This window comes from Stenella coeruleoalba, assembly GCF_951394435.1.
Source record: "Stenella coeruleoalba genome assembly, chromosome: 4".
NCBI classification, from domain to species: domain Eukaryota; kingdom Metazoa; phylum Chordata; class Mammalia; order Artiodactyla; family Delphinidae; genus Stenella; species Stenella coeruleoalba.
In genome coordinates, this window is record NC_137149.1 from 141867346 (window position 1) to 141886507 (window position 19162).

Here is a 19162-nt window from a genome sequence, read left to right on the forward strand (position 1 = left end):
GTAATCACATCAAAGGCTTATTATGGAAACCTTTATGTAGATTCAAAATGATTTTTAATTATTTATGCTTTTGTTCATAAAACAGTTATCTGTCAACTAGAAGTATAAAAAGGCCAGCTTATAAAAGTGTGTTCATTACATATGATAGCTGGCGTGGATATCACTCGAGGTTTTGGGTCATTTTTCTATATCTGATAGCAGATGTAGGCTGAAAATATGAATTGAAATAAATCTTAAAGTTGGACCAGAAGGGGGAGAAGGGAAGGGGAGGCTATTATTTTAAGTGAGAAAATTAATTAATGATGCTGTTACCATCATTGGCAGACTTGGCATTTTTAGATAGTTTTAGAATAGATTGTCAGTATATAAAAAGATTTTCATTAGTATGGATAAATCTGATACACTATAAAGTTGAAATATAACTGGACACCTTAAAAAAACAAGTAGTTCTAATGACTACTTCTTTAAGTTTCCGTCTAGAAAACAACACTGTCAGATCAGTGTGATTCTGAGTCCAGCTATATTTTGAGAAAAACTCTTACCTTGATGTTCAAAAATCTTTGTGAGTTCACTGTCACCATAATCTCCTATTTTTGATGAGTCAGTGGCAAGTCCAGAATATTCTTTCCTCCAGACCCTCCCCTTTTTGCCCCTAAAATTTTGTCTATTCCAAGAGGTATGAACTTATTGTACTTTTAAAGGCAGTTGGAGCTTAAGTATTGGTCGTTATGATCATATTCTCTTAAGTGTTTGAGTTTAAATAAACAGAGATTCCCCCCATTTCAGAGTACAGTGGTGATAAAAGTCACAGAATCCTGTCCTGCCACTGTATGACCTGAAGAAAGTCTTCAACCCCTTTAAGCCCTAGTTTACTCATCAGTAAAATTAGGGTAATAACAATATTTATGTTACTGAATTATTGTGAGGACTAAATGAGGTAAAGGAACTGAATCAATCAAAACATAAAGTGCTTATACAATACAATTATCTCATTTTAAATGTCTTATTTCAAATTATATAAATAAAAATGCAAAGTACAATTCATTTGCATTATTAGGCATGCACTGGAAAACCAAAACAACCCTTGCTCGAAGTCTTTCCCCAATTTTAATTTGATTCTAAACTCTGAAGTTGGGGCCACGGGGTAGAGAGAGTCCACGATTCCAGTTCAGGCACCGTCACTTTTTAGCTCTTGGTCTTTAGCGGGCACCTACCAACTCACCATCCCCGTGTAAGACTTTTTAACCTTGCCTATGTGTTCAGCTTAGAATCTCTTGTACCAAACTGTCTCTTTAAAGAGAGGTTTAAGAATCTATAGCAGAGTTAATTTTATCATCTTGCACACATTTTATTTATGCAAAGGCTTAGAAGTTAAGGGGAAAAAGCACAAGCATAAAAAATAACAAATAGTATGGGTAATGCCACTTGCCATGCCAATATACAAAATTGTGTTCCCATAGGTGTATAAAATGGGAGTGCTACTCCCGTGCCTAAGGTCCCAGGTGCCTCTCAGAGTAAAAACATCTCACCAGGCTGACTAGGATTCTATTTTTTTTTTTGCGGTACGCAGGCCTCTCACTGCTGTGGCCTCTCCCGTTGCGGAGCACAGGCTCCAGACGCGCAGGCTCAGCGGCCATGGCTCACGGGCCCAGCCGCTCCGCGGCATGTGGGATCTTCCCGGACCGGGGCACGAACCCGTGTCCCCCGCATCGGCAGGCGGACTCTCAACCGCTGCGCCACCAGGGAAGCCCGGGATTCTAACATTTAAAGATACTTTTCTTTCTATACTATACGAGTTCAAGATTAATTTTGTCTACATTCAACTTTCACCTTATGAACTGATCTTAGAATCTGGCATCTACTTCAAGTTTAAAAAGAATGATTGCCACATGTGTTTATCTTCTCTCCCAGTCCTTCAAATCTTCCTGAAATGATAGGTCAGGAATTTTTTTAAAAAAGTATTAACACACAAGGACCAAAAGAATGGTAGGGAAAACTACAGAAAACAATATATTGCAACAAATTTTCAGAAGATGCCAAGTAGGTGGAGGAACAGTAATAAATTTACCAGAGTGGAAGAAGTGACCACCTGAAAATTGGCAGAAGGGATTATCCCGGATGAGAAGTGAGTGCATCCGCCCTGTGCAAGCGGAAGCACCATCTACTCCAGAAGGGCGTGAGGTCCAGGTCTGGAAATGGAGGAATGACTGAAAGCATCTGAAATGCTTGGATGGCCGGGGCCCCTCTCCTATCCAAGTAAGGCAGCAGCTCCCCTAGTTCCCAGCAACCTCCTATCCCTTCCTCTCCTGCCCAACAACTATTCCCTGGAGAAGATGGGTTGGAGAAGCTCCAAGCTTAAGGACACCATGGAGAACTGGAGTGAGATGGTGGACATCAAGGATGGGTGTTAAGTGAAAGTGTACGTGCTGAACTGTGGGAACCTCATCACCCTTGATTTGTTTTGTACTTTCCTGTACTTCTTTCATAACAATAAAAGTTAATTTACAAAAGAATTTGATCTCAATGCAAGATGCATAGTGCCTAGATAGTATAGCACTCAGATGAAAAATTGTACAAGTATCCTTACTAGTGATGAAAACCACCCTTTATTGAGTGGTTACACTGCGTCAGGTACAGTGCTAAGCACTTTACCTATATTTTTGCATTTGATTCTTCTACGCACGTTTTATCATTCCGATTTTCGTAGATAAGGAAACTAGAGAGGTAACGTGACTTGCCAAACGTCCTATGGTTAGTCAGTGATAGAGCCAGGTTTCAAGCAGCTTGATAGCAATACGGGATATTCTTAAATACTACACTTTGCTCTCCTGTACCTGATCTTGAGTGCCAGTTATAACAATTGGGATTTTTGCCATGTTTAATACCCAAATTTTGATGTTTTTCCTCCCCCTAATCTGTGAACTCTAGTCCTATAACACCCCTGTACATAAATTTTGTCTTAATAACCTTGTAAAATTGTGTAATCCCTCTAGGACTAGAGTCTAGCCTTTTAACTGCCATACAGCTAGACTCTATCGGAGACTCCATAAATCACATCAAGAGGGAGGAAACAGGAGATGGCTTTTAGGATGGGCTTCTGTGTTGGCAAGAATTGGACTCAGCTACTTTGAGGTGCCAGGTGAGAGCAAAATATTTCAGTTTCAACACAAAATACAACACCCAGAGGATCAAGGAATGAAATGAGAGTTGAAGCCTGTCAGAAATAGGCTTGAGTACTCGTTTTGAATCTTTTTACCCTAGAGGAATTCTTGAAATAATTTTCAAGTCTCAAGGTATTCCTACATAAATATTCTTATAGCTACAAATCCCAGCATGTTAATGGGATCACTAAGTTACAGATATAATAATCCAGTAACAATTGTCAATCATTGTCATAGAAAAAGAGAATGATATTTTTCTGTGAATCTTGGGGATAAAGTATTGATGTGTTTCTCTCTCCCCACAAAAGACACCAGCTCTAACATAAGTTGGTAGTGTAGGTAGAGAAAATTTAGTTTTCCTTTTTTATTTCCTACTTGATTTTTTAACCATATCTGGTGTGTTAGTGCAATTCCTCCAAGACACCAAGACAGGATTAAACATGCAAGGATGTTATGAGGGAAATACCTTTGAGAGAAAGAGACTGGGAACACTGGTAGAGCCATTGGACCATGAAGCACGCATGACTCTGGATGAAGGAGAGGGGAAAGAAGGTTAGGTGGAAATAGTCTCCATTGCTGTGGAGTCTGAGAAAAGGTCTGCAGTGCTGTCAGGGAGTCTTCGAATCAAAGGTGGCCATCAAAAGGCTCTGATGAGGGCTTCCCTGGTGGCGCAGTGGTAGAGAGTCCGCCTGCCGATGCAGGGGACACGGTTTCGTGTCCCGGTCCAGGAAGATCCCACATGCCGCGGAGCGGCTAGGCCCGTGAGCCATGGCCGCTGGGCCTGCGGACCTGGAGCCTGTGCTCCACAACGGGAGAGGCCGCGGCAGTGGGAGGCCCGCGTACCGCAAAACATAAATAAATAAATAAAGATAAAAAAACACTTTTCAGACATACAAAAGCCAAACGATTTCATCAGCAACAGGCCCACATTACAAGAAACGATAAGGAAGTTCTTTGGTCAGAAGGAAAATGATACCAGATAGACATATAAATCTATACAAAGAAATAAAGATTATTAGAAATTGTAACTCTGTGGTTAAACATAAGAATTTTTTCTTTTAAATTTCTTACTATTAAAATCTGTAGTTAAACAAAACGAATTACAAGGTAGTATGTGGTTTATAACATGTAAAAGTAAAATGTATTACAACAATAAGTGCAAAGGTAGAGAACGGAGAAATGGAAGTAAACTATTGAAATGTTCTTATACTATACATGAGGTGGTATAATATCATTTGAAGATATACTGTGATAAATTAAAAATATACATGAGCACCCTAAAACGACTAAACTAAAAGAGAGTTATAGCTAATAAGCAACCAATAAGATAAAATAGAATCAGAAAATATCTAATCCAAAAAAGTCAGGAAAGTAGAAAATGTAAACAAAAAAACAGGCTGTCTCCTATTAAAGAACAAATTGCAAGATTATATATTTAAACTTAACCATATTAATAAATACATTGAATGGAAATTATCTAAATACCCCGATTTAAAAACATAGATGGTCAGATTGATTTCAAAAATAAGATCCAATTACATGCTGCATACAAAGAAGCCCACTTCAAATATAGAGACAAATAGGTCAAAAGTGAAAGTATGGGGGCTTCCCTGGTGGCGCAGTGGTTGAGAGTCCTCCTGCTGATGCAGGGGACACTGGTTCGTGCCCCGGGCCAGGAAGATCCCACGTGCTGCGGAGCGGCTGGGCCCGTGAGCCGTGGCCGCTGAGCCTGCGCGTCTGGAGCCTGTGCTCCGCAACGGGAGAGGCCACAACGGTGAGACGCCACAACGGTGAGAGGCCTGCGTACTACAAAAAAAAAAAAAAAAAGTGAAAGTATGGAAAAAGGTATACTATGCTAATACTAATCGAAAGAAAGTTGGAGTGGCTATATTAAAATCAGAGAAAACGAATTTAAGAGCAGAGAATAATACCAGGGATAAAAAGTCATTTCCTATGGATAATGGGGTCAATTCGTCAAGATGACATAACAATCCTAAATATTTATGTACCTAATAACAGAACTTTAATACGCATGGTGCAAAAAGCTGACAGAACTGAACAGATAAGTCAACAAATCTAGAATTACTGGGGGAGATTTCAGTATGTCTATTTCAATTATTGATAGAACAAGTAGACAGAAAGTCAGTAAAGGTATAGAAAATGTGAATAAATCTATCAAACAACTTAGTGACATTTATAAAACACTCCACCTAACAGCAGAATATACATTATTTTCAAGTACACACAGAACATTTACCAAGATAGACCATATTCTAGGCCAGAAAACAAGTCTCAATAATGTTAAGATGAGTCAGTGCATACAAAGTAAGTTCTTTTGAACAAAATAGAATTAAATTAGAAGTCAATAACAGAAAGATCTCTGCAAAAGCACCAAATATTTGGAAACTAAGTAATACACTCCTAGATAACTCATGGATCATGGATAAAAATCAAAAGTGAAATCAGGAAGTATTTTGAATGGAATGAAAATTGAAAAACATCAAAGTTTCTGGGATGCCACTGAAGCAGTACCTAGTGCCATCTAGCAGTGCTAAATGCTTATATGAGAAAAAGAAGCTTTCAAATCAATAATCTCAGCTTCCACACTAAGAAAATAGAAAAAGAAGAGCAAATTAAGTCCCAGCTAAGTAGAAGAAAGGAAATAATAAAGACCGAGGTGGAAATCAATGAAGTAGAAAATAGAAAAACAATAGAAAAAAATCGGTGAGACTAAAAGCTAGTTCTTTGAGAAGATCAGTAAAATTGATAAGCCTCTAACCAGACTGATAAGGACAAAAAGAAAGAAAGAAAGCACAAATTGGTGATATCAGGAATGGGAGGAGGGACATTGTTAGAGATTTTACAGATATTAAAAGGAAAATGAGAGAATATTATTAACAACTTTATGCCAGTGAATTTAACACATTAGATAAAACTTGCAAGACATAAATTACAAAGCTCAGGCAAAAAGAAATAGATAAGTTGAATGGCCATATATCTACTTTTTAAATTAAATTTCTAGTTAAAAACCTTCCCGCAAAGAAAATCCCAGGCCCAGATGGCTTCTCCAGTGAATTCTACCGAATGTTTAAGGAAGAAATAATACCTAGTCTACACAAATTCTTCCAGAAAATTTAAAAGTAGGGACTATTTTCCAATTCATTCTGTGAGGCCAGCATTGACCTGATATAAAAACCAGACACAGACATTAGAAGAAAACAAAACTACAGACCAGTGTTCCTCATGAACGTAGGTACAAAAATTCTAAACAAAATCTTAGCAAATCAAATACAACAGTGTATAAAAAGGATACTACATCATGACCAAATGGGGCTTATCTCAGAAATGTAAGGTTGTTTTAATATTTGAAATCTTTCAATGTAAATCACCATATAAATAAACTAGAAAACAAAAACCATATAATAATTTCAATAGACTCAGTAAAACCATTTGACAAAATCTAACATTCATTCCTGATTTAAAAAAAAAAGTTCTCAGCAATCTAGGAGAGAGAGAAAATTCCTCAACCTGATAAAGGGCACTTATAAAATCCTACCATTAATATCATACCTTAATGGAAAGAGACAGTTTGCTTTCCCTTTTAGCTCAGAGATAACACAAACGTCCACTCTCACCATTTCCATTCAACATTGTACTGGAGGTTTTAGCCAGTGCAGTCAGGTAAGGAAAAGAAATAAAAGGCATTCAGATTGGAAACGAAGAAGTAAAACTGTCTCTATTCACAAATGATGTGATTGTCTATGTGGACAGTCCAAAGGAACTGACAGAAAAGCTAACAGGACTAAAAAATGAGTTTAGAAAGGTTTGTATGATACAAGATCAATATACAAAATCAATAGCATAACATATAAAACATTTAAGAATAAATTGACGAAAGATGTGAAAGATCTGGACACTAAAAAATAAACACTGCAGAGTGAGATTAAAGGGGACCTAAATTAATGGAGAGATATACTGTGCTCATGAGTCAGAAGACTCAGTATTGCTAAGATGTCAGTTCTCCACAAATTGGTCGATAGATCCAATGCAATCCAAATCAAAATCTCAGCAGCCCTTTTTTTAGAAGTTGGCAGACTGATTCTAAAATACATATATGAAAATGCAAAGGACCTATAATAGCCAAATCAATGATGACAACTAAGAACAAATTTGGGGAACGGGGACTACCTGATTTCAAGATTTATTACAAAGATACAGTATTGGTGTCAAGATACACAAATAGATCAGTGGAATGGAACAATCAAGTTCTAATTTCTTTCCATGCCTCCAACTGAATGGTCGGTCTATCTCCAGTCCCCCTGGATTCAGGTGGGCATATGACCTCCTCAACCTATAGAATGAAGAGGAATAACATGGCACAAGTTCTGAAGGTTGGTTGGAAGAGGTCACGAAAGATCCACCTCGTTCTCTTGGGACGCTTGCTCTGGGATCTAGAGGAAGCCAATCACCATGTAAGAAGTTTGACTACTTGAGACTGTCATGTCCTAATGGTCACATGCAGACGATCCAGCTGACAGACCACCAGAGCACCTAGCCAGTGGCCAACATCAACGGTCAGCCAAGGGAGTGAGCTATTTTAGACTCCAGCCCAAATAAGCCAGATTATAACTCCAACTCCAACTGATATCTAACTGCAAGTGGATGAGATAACCCATTTGAGAACTGCCCGGCTGAGCCTATCCTGAATCTTGACCCACAAAAGTGCTAAGCAAAATAAAATAGTCATTTTAACCCACAAAACTTTAGGGTAACTTATTGTGAAGCAACAGTAACAGAAACAGGGGGCTTTCAGTGAAATAGCCATATGCCCACCAATTACATGATATATAGTAAAGTTCTCCTTGGGATAAACCTGCTCATTTAAACAACGCTTCCTCACCGAGTTTTCGGATTTCACTCTCAAATATAAATGGCTAGCCAAAGATAGTAAAACAATAAAATGAGGAAAACCAGAAAAGAGAACCCCCCAAAATCAGAGGCAATGTGCAGAATAAGAGGTAAGTTAATTTATAAAAAATACCCTCAGAGAGATGGGAAGATATACCGCACATTAAAAAAAACAAACAACCCAGAGTTCTATGAAAAAATAACAGGTTGTATTAGTTTCCTATTGCTGCTATAACAAATTATCACCCACTTAGTGGTGGAAAACAACACAAATGTATCATCTCATAGTTCTGGAGGTCAGAAGTCCGAAATCAGTCTAACTGGGCTGAAGTCAAGGTGTCAGCAGGGCTGAATCTTCCTGGAGGCTGTATGTGGAGAACCCATTTCCTTGCCTTTTTCACCTTCTAAAGGCCACTGCATTCTCTGGCTCATGACCCCTTCCTTGCATCACTCCAACCTCTTGCTTTTTTCATTGCATTTCCTACTACTGACTCTGATCCTCCTACCTTGTAGATAGATAGATAGGTAGGTAGATAGATGGATATATGGATATAGATATATATGGAGATATATATGTGTGTATATATATATATATGGATATATATGGATATATATATGGATATATATGAATGATGTTACAGAAAAATCCCGAACGAACTTTTTGGCCAACCCAATATGAGGCCCACTCAGATAACCCAGGACAATTTTCCTATCCGAAGAGCCTAAACTTAGAATCTGAAAGTCCCTTTTACCATGTAAGGTAACATATTCACAAGTTCCAGGAATTAGGATGTGGATATCTTTGAATGTGGAGACAGTATTGGAAACCACCTAAAAAGTGTTGAAAATAATTGTTGGATCTGGGGATAGGGATTAAAGGATAGGAAAGGGAGGGGATTGCTCTTATAAATCTTGTAGTACTCTTTGATTTTAAAATGATGCCCTTTTTACTTTGCATAAATATATGTTAATTTAATTAATTTTCATGAAAAGTTTAAAACATTATATATACCAAAATGTTAACTATGGTTTTCTTTACATATTTTTCTTAATTTTACCTTCATTATTATCCAAGTTTTTATAATAAGCACACAATCATTTTATAATGGGAAAAATTAACCAGTTTTAAAATATATAATTTTTAACTTTTCAAAGTGAATTGTTTATGATGTAAATGAATAGCCACATGTTCATATCTGTCATATAAAAGGTACTTTAAAAGGTAAGGTAGGGAGCTTCCCTGGTGGCGCAGTGGTTGAGAGTCCGCCTGCCGATGCAGGGAACACAGGTTCGTGCCTCGGTCTGGGAAGATCCCACATGCCGCGGAGCGGCTGGGCCCGTGAGCCATGGCCGCTGGGCCTGCGCGTCCGGAGCCTGTGCTCCGCAACGGGAGGGGCCACAGCAGTGAGAGGTCCGCGTACCGGAAAAAAAAAAAAAAAAGTAATTTATTTTCCTACAAAGTAAACAAAGCAAATGAAAAACCCTTCCATGAGTCCTTTTATCTCTTATGGAAAGTGTATATTTAAACAGTAACATGGATACAAAAGGCCACTGGAGGATGAAGAAATGATTTTACTTATTTTGATTAATTTGCCACAAACACTTACTTTGTTGTTGTAGTAGTACCAGTTGGGAGCTTAAAAATTTAGGGAATTCTTTTAAGAAATCTGTTTTGGATCAGAGTTTGCCAACTGTTATTCACTAATGGCTTTGATACATTTTATTCTGGGTCACAAAATGAAACTGCAAAGCTAGGACAGATTAGTGAATCCGATAGGACAGATTAGTGAATCTGTCAGAAAGGACTGAATGTGTGCAGAGCACTTACAGCACCTCTCTTGACTCAAAATGGATAAAATATTTTCTCAAGGAACCTGGTCTCAGAAGCATTTATCAACCCCATTTTCACACAGAAGCTTGCATAATATTAACAACCAACTTGTTTTAGGAGGAAAAATATTATGTGGAAAGCTTTTCATCCTGAGTTTTAGCAAAGCAAAGCAAAGAGTATATTGTATTAGATTTCTTTCTTAACATCAGTATTTAATAAAATGTTCACTTTATATAGAATGAGCCTAGATACAAAATAAAAATAAGTAGTTACATAATAAAAATGAAAGAACTATAGGTGCTCACAATGTAAACATAAAGAATATGCCACACATCAGGTAACCCTTTATTAGAAGTTACAGATTAACATAATAACTTTGGGTGAGTTATAGTTACTATTATGTTGAAGATACAAACACTAAAATTGATCAACTCCAAGTATGTTCAGAATTTGCTGATAAGTTGCCTTTATAAAGGAGATCATTAGCCTTGCTTGTTAAATAGGCCTTTTCTTATCATGTACATTATTTAATATTTAGTTATGAAAAGAAGAAATATGATAACGTTAATTATAACTATTTTTGGAATCAGGTTGCTCTTTGGGCCTTGAATAGGAACAAACTGAAATATAATACAAGATCTATCAAATCAGAGAATAGTAATATTTTCACATTAAATATTGAATTCAAGTTAAATTTTTTTACTCCAGTTAAAACTAAATATTTTTGTTAAAGACTTCTTGGAATATTTACAGGATAATATTTGCACACAGTCGTGGCTTCAGATGGATTGACATCAATGTCACCTGGAGAGGATATTACTGAAAAGTAAAGTTATTGCTAAACAGGAAAACAAAATAATTATCTTTAGTCTTTTAAAGAAATAGTGGTGAAATGGGCTTCTACTATTACATTTATAAGAGAGGATGAACTTCAGAGTGATTCCAGGACTCCCACAAGGTCAGGTAGCTAGTTGAGGGTTAAAGCAGGTCCACAACATACGTCTCCCGTTTCCAGGCCAGAGCTGTTTCTCTGAACATTCTTTGTGAGCATCAGTACGGGAAGATCAGGTGCTATTGGCGTTCTGAGCGTTTGAATTTTTATTCTGCAGGACTCTCCCACTCTCTGCAAGACATCTAGCATTCCTATGCCAAACCTATTAAATCTTAGTAGCACCTGCACATTCCCTCCAGCTTTATAGGTATAATTGACAAATGACATTGTGTTGTTTATAGCATCCGTACATTCTTAAACGCCTCTAGGAAGACAGTACTGCCTTAGTGAAGAAATATATATATATTTCAGAATTTCGTGTATTAGGAGGAAGTGATAAAGAAGAAGAGTCCCAGATGTCTCATGAAATTCTTTTACTTTCATTCCTTAATTTCCTAAGTGTGCAGTGGCTCTTCCTGAAGCCTAGTGGAAGAGCTTCCTCTGGTCTTTATACTCCCATTGCCAGGGTGTCCAGAAATGAACAATGAACCCCACTGGGAAGCTGTAACTAGAAATGAAACCTTTTTACTCCCCTTTGTTTTTATGCTACTTGTGCATTTTTTATACCCATTGTGGATTTGTTGAGGAACACACACAAATATGACATTATGTATCACCTATTAAATGTAAGGACACTTAATGGTTCTGGTAGACATCCTAAGTGGAAGAGTTAGAAAATTCACTTGTATGTTAGATATCCAGTCTTATCCTTTAAGTTTGAATAGTCCTCAGTGAATAAGCTAAGTCAAATAAGAAAATATTCCTTTATAGTTAAATAAGGGTATCATAAAGTAATAATCCCAGTTTGACTACACGAAATGCGAGAAATTACTGTATATGTGTGTGTGTTGATTTAACCAAACACATATTATTTACTATGTGCCAGGCATTGTTCTAAGCATTTTACACATATTTATTCAGGTAATCCTCATAGCAATCCTAAGGTAGATCTTATTTTATCCTCATTTTATAGATGAGGAAACAGAGGTGGAGAGTAAAATTACACAGCCAGCGTACCGCAGAATGAGAATTCCCACCCAGGCAGGCAGGACCCATAGTCATTTTCTTCACCACCTCACTATTCTGCCTCTCTACAACACAAGGATTACATGGGAACACAACACTGTGAAAACCAAGTTTAGGATTCCAGCCAAGCAGAAGAAAACCCAAAGTAACCACTTGCAAATCAGATGTTGTTTTGCTGCATTTGAAACAACAAGTCTTCTAGCTATCATTTTCTAGGAATTTCATTAAAATCTGGTTTTCCCAGGCCCTGGTTTTGTAACCTCAAATATCCAAGGGAAAAAAATAGATTAGTGAAAAGAACTATATGTTTGCTTGCTCGTTTGTATTAATATAAAATGGTCTCACATATGTGAATTTTAATTTTTAACAGTTAAGCTTGAACAAGAGATAATAGCAGAGTTATAATTCTTTTCTCCTTAAACAAACCTGTTCCACATCCTAGGAAAACCCTGTTTAGATGCTCCACATCCTTTTTCTGTCAACTACTGGTTTGAGCAGTCTCCACCAGGGATAGAGAATGGTGATGGAAAAAACCTTGAGCACAATTCTGGTCCCAAACAGAGAAACTTTTCTTTCACATTGAGATTTTATGTGTCTAAATAAAAACTAGTTCTTCCTCCTGGGAGCCAGAATATTATACTTGCTACACTGGAAATTATAACAATTTTATATTCATTTACATATATATGGTTCCTCTTTAATTATAACCCATCAAAACAAAATTATCTTTATTGTGGGTATATGATTGGGATTCCACTGTGAGTGATATAATAAAGCATTCGTCTTATATTCCCAACTCCTAAAAGAGTACCTGGAATAGAGGAGGTACTTAGTAATTGCTGAATGAATTAATTATAGGAGAATGGCAAAGGGAAGGGAGAAATGTGTCTTTATCAAAATACACAATATGCTTGCATACTTTTCTTATGTTTATCGTTTAAACGGGCTTATATAAAAATAAAATTCTTGTTGGTGACATTAGATTTCAAATGTCTATTTTCTACTTTCTGGGACAGGAATGAGGATGAAAGATCATATAAATCTGTGATAACTGATGAATAGTGAAAGCTTTTTCGTTCTCCAACAGTTTATTAAGTAACACTTCACTTTACATTAAAGAAATGCTCTTTTCTTCTGAAATTTCAGGGTCAATATAAACTGTTAAAGTGAGAAAACAGTTCTTGGTGCTTATAGATTCTTCACTGACTGACAATGTACTAGCCATTGTGGGTTGAAGCCAAATATACATTAATAATGACCCTCGCCTTAGAAAGCAAGGGTCTTGCTATGCAAGAGTAACACAGAAACTGAACATGGAGGGGGAAAGGTGTGAGAGTGGAAGATCTCGAAATGAGAGAAAATACCAAATTTTACTTCTTCGGTATTTTTTCTAGAGCCAACTTTGGCCACTACTTACCCCAACGATCTGGTTTCCTTGTTGTCAAGCATCCATGCCTCCTCCTAAAATATCAGGTGATCGTTGCTTCAGTTTTATTTGAAAACCACTCTTAGCAATACTGTTTAGAAGGGACAGTCCCTGCCGTAAGCTTGAGAGCTCCGGGCCCTGATTGGATTAAGCCAGGCAGTGGGACTCCTCCACAGTTCAGGCCTAGACGCACACGTCAGCTCTCAGAGACAATAAGAGATGAGAAGACATTTGCTGGGGGTGGATTTGGTGCTAGAACATGGGTCTTGGAGCTCACCAGTACCTTTCTGTGATGAGAGAAGCCAGCCTGGGGGCGAAGCTGACTTACAGGGATGCTGATAGCAAAGATGGACCCTGTGAGCACGGGTAGAGTCCTTAATCAAGCTATACCTAAAGCCATGCTTCCCTCTGGACTTTCGAATCAGTACCTAATAGCCTATCACGTTCCTCCTGGAAAACCAGTATAACACTTGCTTTATAGAGTCATAATGAATACAACATCCCCAGTCAGGCTACTTTTCAAACAGAAGCAGGAAACGGAGAAAATGTGATGGTCATTCTCAAGTACTTTGTAAAATAAAGTGGGAGAATGATTTACCCAAATTGAGAAATATTGCTTCTAGTTACGTAATTATGCTGTTATTTTTTTATTTGCAAAATGCTTTGACTTGCTGTTTTATAAAGAACTGAACATATCTGATTTGTCTAAAACTTATACTGTGCTTTTTCAATATTACCTGACTTTAAACTACATTCAAAGTATAACAGTTGGACAGAAAAAAAGTTTAATCCTTTGCCCTACAAAATCAAGGAGATGAATTCTTTTCTGTTGACCTATGAACCGCAACAGTGGGCTTCTTCTGCTTCCCCTCGCCCTGGCTCTCTGAGAGGCCTAGACTATGTTTTTCTAAAACAAGGAAAAGTAATTCATGATGACAACTGGAAGTCCTACTTTACGCTTTTTATTTTTAAGAGGTAGTGATGTTTCAGGGTTTGTAGAGTGGAGCCTGTCACTTTTGGTTAGGTTCGAATCCAGTTCCATAGTTTGAAAATGAAAATGAAATGAAATTAGGTTCGAATCCAGTTCCATAGTTTGTAGAGTGGAGCCTGTCACTTTTGGTTAGGTTCGAATCCAGTTCCATAGTTTGAAAATGAAATTAGGATTAGTTGAGCGTTAAAATTTTTTTAAGTGAAATTTATGATTTAGAATGGAAAAAAAATTATCTTGATGTTAATTTTCAAGGCAGTTGATTTAGAATGTGTTTCACATGTTCCCCCATTTCTCTCCCACAACTTTTTCTCTGTTGCCATGAAGTCCAGCACAGGGACAAGAGGCTCACTCAATACAGCCATGTGGGCTTCCCCTCCCTCCTTAACCCCTTCAATTCCCCTTTGTTTAATCCTATAGGCATGGTTGGTAAAATCAATGGCCATTGATGATTAACTCAATCTCCACCCCCTTCCTTTACCCCGAGGTTGGGAGGTGGGTCTGAAAGTTCCAAGCTTCTAGTCAAAGCAACCAGCCCCACTCCTGAAGCTATCTGGGGGCCCCCCAAAGAGTCATCTCTTTAGAATATCACCCTTAGCACTCAGGAAATTTTTTTTTAATTTTTAAAGAGAAAAAATTGAGAAGACACACAAAAGTGGAGAAGCAAAACATACATGTTTGAAGTAAGACTAAAAGAGGGGGACTGGAATGCAGAGAGAGATGAGCAGGTCCCCATCTTTTGAGGGAGAAGCTTAGAGAAGGAGGAGGTACCCTCTATTCTTTTTTCCCCTCTCCTTCATCTTCCCACTCTCCCTCCCTTTTCTCTATCTCCCGTTTTCTTTTAGTTAGAGAGAAGGAAGTAGACTTGGCATCTGGGAGTAATGAGATACACTGATGGAGGAAAGGATTCCCTCTGTCCTCGTCACCATCACCGTTTTATCACCACTGAAAGGTACTAGAATCAGTTTGCACTTACCAGTCTTATTTATTTCATCTCTCATTATCTTCTATTTAACATTTTTAAATTGTGAAGTATCACGTGCATACAGAAAATCACGGAACGTGTATTGCACGGTTTATTTACTGCCATTAGCTCTTCAACTGACTGGTACTGGACCCCGCCCTTCATCCCTCAGTGACCCTGCTCCCATAAGGGTCACAGTGACTCACCTGCAATTATTATCTTGACAAGTATATTTTATTTTTCAAAGTTCTGCTTAGTTCCTTCTCAAATCCGCTTGATCTTTAAGTCTATTTCTTGCTTATATTTTAAACCTTCTCTGTGTAGAAGCTAAACTTTGCTATGTTTGCATGCTATAGTAATTGCAATAAGTAGAGTCTGAGTGGGTCTGAGGCTGCTTTCAGTTGTTTCTGCTGGCTCTTACGGCGCGTCGTGAGCTCTTTTTCTTTGGAACTTTATCCATGGAATTTTTTGAGGACTATGTTGAAGTTGTATTCCTTCAGAGAGAATTTGTGTCTATTCCTACCAGTCTTCTGAAAGCACAACCATCTTAAATTAAATTGTTGGCTGAATGGTCTGGGGATAGACAGTAAATTCGTATTGCAAACCTCTAAGGAGTCAGGCTCGTGTTTACAAATTCTGAGGAGAGATATTTCTATTCCTCCCACCCAATGCCAGGGTCAAAATGGGAGTTTTCTTGCTGCCCCTCCTGTGCCACAAGTTTATTCTGATTCCTTTTCACTGAAGATGTAAGTCTTTTGTGATCCCAACTTTATGGGAGATTTTCTCCTATCTCTCTTTTATTAAATAATTCTTTCCTGTAATTATTTGCATAAACAATGCTGTCCACTCCTTTACTGTAAAATGCTTGAGAATAAAACTTTTATTTTAATCAAGAATATAGTGTTCCATATGGCACTGATTCGTTCTGTCAACCAATATTTATTTTATTTATTTATTTATTTATTTTTTTGCGGTACGCGGGCCTCTAACTGCTGTGGCCTCTCCCGTTGCGGAGCACAGGCTCCGGACGCGCAGGCTCAGCGGCCATGGCTCACGGGCCCAGCCACTCCGCGGCATGTGGGATCTTCCCGGACCGGGGCACGAACCCGCGTCCCCTGCATCGGCAGGTGGACTCACAACCACTGCGCCACCAGGGAAGCCCAACCAATATTTATTGAACATGTTTGTCCCAGGACTATTTTGTATTCTGGATATACAAAAATCATCAAGGCATTTAAAGTCCCTGCTATCCTGGGGCTCAAATTTGTAAGTGTACATCGTAGGTGTTCAAAAAAGTATTAGTGAAATAAATGAATTATCCAGTGATGAGTAACAAGAGAAAAGAAAAAGAATTGTCAGCCACAAAAGAGAGGAAGGTTACATTTACAGAAGTGTTGGCAAAAAGGACCGAGAGAGTTAAAATTAGCTAAGGAGGCATTCCAGAACCAAATCTAGGTTGAGTGTCAGATAGGGCCCAAGATGAGAATAAACTGGCTTAACTGGAATAGGAAAGTCTAGAAATAGAAAGCTAAACAATATCCCAACAAACTTGTAGTGTTCTTGAATATCTTGCTTTTTATCACAGCTCTGCTATGTGTACATATGTCATTTAAGAGCACTGGCAAATAAGATGATGACAATGGCTCTGAGGGGTACCTCCTCCTTCTCCAAGCTTCTCCCTCAAAAGATGGGGACCTGCTCATCTCTCTCTGCATTCCAGTCCCCCTCTTTTAGTCTTACTTCTTCAAACATTTACACTTCTGCTTCTCCACTTTCGTGTGTCTTCTCAATTTTTTCTCTTTAAAAATTAAAAAAAAATTTCCTGAGTGCTAAGGGTGATATTCTAAAGAGATGACTCTTTGGGGGCCCCCAGATAGCTTCAGGAGTGGGGCTGGTTGCTTTGACTAGAAGCTTGGAACTTTCAGACCCACCTCCCAACCTCGGGGTAAAGGAAGGGGGTGGAGATTGAGTTTGTCATCAATGGCCATTGATTTTACCAACCATGCCTACAGGATTAAACCTCCATTAAAGCCCCTAACCACAGGATTCAGGAAGCTTGCAAGTTGGCAAAAACATCCATGTGCCAGGAGGGTGGCCCACCCAACTCTACAGGGACAGAGGCTCCTGTGCTCAGGACCTTTCTGGACCTCACCCTACATGTCACTACATCTGACCATTTGTATCCTTTATAATAAACTATAATAGTAACTGGGGGGTTGCGGGAACCCCCAGCTTTGCAGTCAAGACAGAGAGAAGTGAGGGTAACCTGGGAACCTGATACGTGCCACTGACATGTGAAGTGAGGTCAGTCTTATGGAACAGCCCTTAAACCTGTGCGGTCTAACCCTGACAGTGTCAGAACTGTAGGACACCTCGTTGGTGTCAGCGTTGGAGAAGCTGTGTTGGAAAAGACACCGTGTATTTTGGTGTCAGGAGGGGAAAAATCCTTCAGGCCCCTACCAAACTTGACACCAACACTTGTAATTACACTTTTAATAAACTTCATGTTGAAATCATATTAGTTTGTGACTAGAAGATGACCTGCATTCCTCACAGTCATTCCCCCCATCACACCGCAGACTCTTACCAGTTGCTTCAAGGGCAAGAAGGCTTCCGGATCCTCATCAAAATTTACCTCTCTCTCTCTCTCATACTTTTATTTCTTTATAATGTATCTTTTTTTTTTTTTTTTTTCGGTACGCGGGCCTCTCACTGTCGTGGCCTCTCCCGTTGCGGAGCACAGGCTCTGGACACGCAGGCTCAGCGGCCATGGCTCACGGGCCCAGCCGCTCCGCGGCATGTGGGATCTTCCCGGACCGGGGCACGAACCCGTGTCTCCTGCATCGGCAGGTGGACTCCCAACCACTGCACCGCCAGGGAAGCCCGATAATGTATCTTTAATCGTGGCACTTTCACAATCTGCTTTGTGTTAGAGTAGGCAAGGGATGCACAAAGAACAACAACAAATTGTGGTAGAGGTACAGGGTATAGGGACATTGTACAAAATACCTGACCGGTACTCCTCAAAACTGTCAAGGTCATCAAAACAAGTACATTCTGAGAAACTGTTACAGCCAAGAGGAGCCTAAGGAGATATGAAAACTAAATGTAATGTGATGAGATCCGGGAACAAAAAAAAGATATTAGGCTAAAACTAAGGAAATATGAATAAATTATAGAAAAACAAACAAAAACCTATTATGGTAAGTTACATGGATAGAACATATAAACAAAGAAAACATGCTATCCTTGAACAATCTAGAAACTTCTTAACAGATTAATTCACATACAAATCATTAGAAGTGTGGCCAATAAAAAGCCACTATTTGTCTACACTTCAGTTGCTCTACAATTTATTTTATATATTTAAATGAAATAAAGCAGCATGTCTTTAAAAGACATGCGGTAGTAGTTAAAAGGATTACCCTATCTTTACTCCTAAATTAGTAAAATATAAGTGTGTGTGCAAGAGCAATTAATAGTATCATGAAATAGCACTTCTTAGATTATCTTGTAAATATCTGATTTTTGTATATTCATATGTAACATATAATTATAAATGTATATATACTAAATGGAAATTTTTATGTATGCCATTACTTGTTCTATTTTCAAAAGAAAGGCAAGATTTACAAAAAAATTTATATTTCACAGAACCTAAAAGATATAATTATTTTACATACCATGAAGAAAGACAAAAATGCTGTCAACTATAATTGTAAGATGCTGTTGATTGCAAGAAGTATCCCAATTTCACCGGTATTAAGATGTGTATCTTTAGAATCAATGAAATACAGTAGTTTTTCTCATGGTAGAAACATTTTTAATTATACATTGTGCTAATTTAATTGGTGAGTATAATTTACA